This window comes from Arachis ipaensis, chromosome B07 (assembly GCF_000816755.2).
Source record: "Arachis ipaensis cultivar K30076 chromosome B07, Araip1.1, whole genome shotgun sequence".
NCBI classification, from domain to species: Eukaryota; Viridiplantae; Streptophyta; class Magnoliopsida; order Fabales; family Fabaceae; genus Arachis; species Arachis ipaensis.
The window spans coordinates 115315299-115319648 of record NC_029791.2 but is presented as its reverse complement, the minus strand read 5'-3'; the positions used below and the strand labels follow the sequence as shown (position 1 = coordinate 115319648).

General features: G+C 26.3%; 1 long non-coding RNA gene across 1 annotated transcript; it reads right to left on the bottom strand.

Moving 5' to 3' along the window:
* LOC110264728 lies at positions 2762–4303 on the bottom strand. The gene is made up of 2 exons (XR_002350900.1): positions 3714–4303; positions 2762–2989 (listed from the first exon to the last, which is right to left on the bottom strand). It is a non-coding gene; the product is annotated as an uncharacterized LOC110264728 (long non-coding RNA).

Sequence of the window (4350 nt, the reverse complement as noted above, 5' to 3'; positions counted from 1 at the left end):
TTAATGAGTTAAAAGAAATAAATCGAAAAACACTCTCAGAAATATGCCACGTCAACTTCATCATTAAATGCAAAAATCTGATTTTTATATAATAGAATAAATAGATAGATGGATTCCATTTTTTAAAATTAGAAATTAATCTTCTCTCTCGTTAAAAAAGAATTGACTGACTTGTATTTTGAAATTTGAAATACACTCTACAAAGGATCCACTTAATTGATGTGATCTTACCTTAATATAATGGATAATTTTAGGTTATACACAAATAAAAAATTTTACAAACAGTACAAAAAAATTTAGTTAAAACGAGTAGTTTTTTTTTTGTCATTATTACGACAGTTTTAATCGTCATTATAACTTTAAATGGCAATAAATAAAAAAATTACAACTATCTTATTAAAATGACACTTAAATCTCCATTTTAAATTGGTTAAAATGACGGTTGCTGAATTTTTTAAAATGCTTGTTCAAATTATTGTTATTATCTATACATAATGGCAATTGAAATCGCCTATTTTAAAAAGAGTAAAATTGGGCCAAATAATCCAATTAGACAATTCTCATTAATAATAAAATTTTCTTTAAATCGAAATAGTAATAATAATAATATAATCAATCATGCAAAGAATGAGTAATTGGTATAATTTTTTTTTTTAAATTTCATTTTTATAGAATTATCTCCTTTCTATTTCTTTCTTATCTAATTAATTCTTTTTCTATTATTCCCTTATTTCATTAATTCATTTCTATTCTATATTCTTTCTCTCTCATATCGTGGTTATTTCTTATGTAATGACGGTTTAAGCCGCTACAATTTTAAACATGACAATAAAAGTATTAACTAAAAACTATCAAAATTTATAAAATGTAGAGAATCTTACAACACATTTAAATATTTTTGTCAATCAAGTCTAACTAAGTTGGCTTAAACCTAATAAAAATTACTCACATAATCTGTGCATGAATCCCAAAATTCTTCTTCTTCGCATGTTTCTTCTTCATCTTCGTTCTTCTATTGCTGCATTCTTTTTTTATTTTATTTTCTCTTCCTCCTCCTTCAAACGTTTTGCAATATTTTTTTATTTTTTTATTTTTTATTCTTTTTAAAAGGGTGAAAAACAAGAAAAAATTATGAAAAAGTAATACAAAAAGATGATAAAGAAAAAAAAGAGAAAAATTTCGAATTGTGCAAAATTTATCAAAAAAATATCACCAAAATTTTTTAAGTTGACATAGAAAATTTATTAATTTTAACACTGAAATTTCTTAACAGTGTTACATAAATTTTTTAACTAATTCTAAGTTATCAGAAACAAATGTAACACCGAAATTTTTTAACCGCGATGCCAAAATTTCTTCAACAAAAAATTTCGTAATTAATTATAAATTATCAAAAATAAAAATAACATCAAAATTTTTCAATCGTGACACTAAAATTTTTTCAACATATCTTCCTCTTCTATTTTTTTATTCATATATTTTCTTTTTTTTTTCTTTCTCCCAATATGTTCACCAATTTTTTCTATATCTTATGTTTTACTTTAAAATAAAAAATTTTATCTAAAAAATTTTGTTTTAAAATTCAATTGCATACTCTTAAATCCTAAATAATAAAGTGTCTTCCAATATGGTATGGAGAGATAAATTCAAATTCTATGTTTATCGTACTAAAATTTTAGTATTTTATATAACAAATTTTAGTATCATTTTTATTTTATTTTTATATTTCATACAAAAATTTTCGGTGTCATTCTTCTTCTTTATATTGTTCTTTTTCATTCTTTTCTTCTATAAATGTTTTACAAATATACAAACGAAAAAGATAAATAAGAATAAGAAAAAAAAGTATAAGAAGAAAAAGAAAACAATGCCAATGATGATAATGAAGATGATGATAATGAAGAAAGAAAAAGAAAAAAAAGACAAATGAAAAAAATCAAATAAAAAAAATGAGAATAAGGAGGAAAAAAAAGGAAAAAACAAACAAACGAAGAAAAAAAATGCATATATTATAATTTAATTAAATTTAGTTACAAAAAAAATTAATTGTCTAGAATTATTGAAAAATAAATTGGAATTATTTTCATTATAATAACCATAAAATTTTAAAATCTCATTATTTTAAAGCTTCCATAATATTCATTGTAATATGTTGACAAAATTTTAATCAACCTGTTCTTATTAAAAAAATTGCATCAAGTCAAAAACTTAGAATCTAAAACCTAAATCTTTTATAATAACATATCTTCTTAATACATAGTAACAAATATCATAAGTTAGATTCAAGTATGAACAACGTTTTAATGTACTGAAACCTAGTTAATAGACTTTTTTTCAGATGCTTTATAGTTTCAGGGCTAAAATTTTTATATATGAATAATTTTAATGTGAAATACAATAATATTTGATTATTTTGGTGTTCTACATAGTTGTGGTAGTAACACAAAATGTCGCTGACGTTTTACAATAAAAAAAAATTTTTAATCATGAAAGAACAAAACATCACTGACGTTTTGTAATAAAAAATATTATTTTAATTATTAAAACACAAAACGTCATTAACGTTTTATTAAAAAAATATTATTTTAATAGAAAAAACACAAAACGTCATTGACGTTCTGTACATAACTATAATAATGTTTAATGTAACACCCTAACCTTTAGCACGTCATGATCGTACCAAAAGTAAGGAGTTACTAACCTGTTCTCCTTATTTACTATTTAATATTGAGCCTTTAGGTCGATATCGCGTTTCAGTTTATAAGAAAATACCAGAAAATTATTTGTAGTAATTAAAATCACACAATTAACAATTATAGTAAATGCTATACAAATGAATTCAATATAAAACTCAAATGCAATACCTATCCCTCTGGATAAAATAAAACTTAAAGCAACAAGGGCGAGGGAACTCTATAGAAATAACAGGAATCACAAGTTAATCTACTAGTCGTCTGCATCTTCTAACTGAATCTTCGAACCTGTGTCACTGAAAGGGTGGAAGATTTCATGTGTCGGTTGCCTACCCGCTCTCGACATTATCCGGGCACGAGTCCCAGATATGGCTTTCTAGATGCATATAGTGTGTTTATAAGTCGTACGGCTAGGCCGCATACAGTGTGACTTTCCAAATCAATAAGCGTACATCTGGAAAATAGTTCTTAGTGTGTGGGCGTCCCCACTTTACATTTGGCACTAAGGCCCAAACAATGTCACATCTGCTCTCCTGTGGCAGACACTTCATTAATTAATATATTCTTTAAATCCTTGTTCTCTGCTCTCCTGTGGCAGAGATTCTTTTTCTTAATAAACCGAGCTCAAATCTTTACTTAAAACAAAATCTCTCCTTAAAAGATTGGGTTTAAAACATTATATTTTTCTTAATAAATCAAACTTTAAAATAGAGTAAATCTTTTCTTAACTAAATATATTTTAAATAATTTAATTTTCCAAAACCAAATCTTTTAAAATAACTTTTCAAATAAAACCTCAGATTTTATAAAATTTTGGCAGCACTTCCCCTAAAACTCGGGCTTAGCCACCCTTTTCGAGTCCCAGCTGAACCATTTTCAACCTCTTTTCAATCAAGAAATCAAATACATATTCATCAAATTCAATCATTCCAAACAATCTTAAATTATTTACAAATACCCACTAGACTTTTATGGCATTCATAGTTTAAAAACAGTTAATTTCAAAACAAAATCCCCTACCTCCGTACGAAATCAAAACAACAGAAGCTCCGGAGAAACTTTCTGATCGAGCTGCTGAAGGAGAAAGCGTCAGAAATCGTCTGTGCTTCCTAAAACTCCAGTTAGCCGAACTCAAGGAGAAGAGGAACTACGTCACCGTCAACTTCTACCGGACAAAAATAACGTCAATGTGTAGAGGATGAGGATACGAACACTTTTACCGGATTAGATTTTTAATTGGAGTTACGGATCTCAAGAAATCGAAGTCGAAAATCTTATGGTCATGGAGGTTCTCTTCCTCACTCTCGGTTCCTTTCTTTCCTTTCAAGTTCAGTGACAAATGAAGAGAAGTGAATATGGATTCTTGATTAAGTGGCATTAGTTTATTGAAATGAAAGGACATGTGTCATACTTATATGTATATATATATATGCTTATGAACCACACTTCTTATTTCTTATGGCTTCGGTGGAAGAAAGAAAAGGGTAATGAAATTATATGACTATTAAGATACATGTGTCATGTTTATATATATAATAGCTAACTTTGGCTTTCCTTATCTTTCCTTTGGTTTCCTTAAGGCTTCGGCCAAAGGAATAATAATAATAATAATAATAATAATAATAATAATAATAATAATAATAATAATAATAAATTT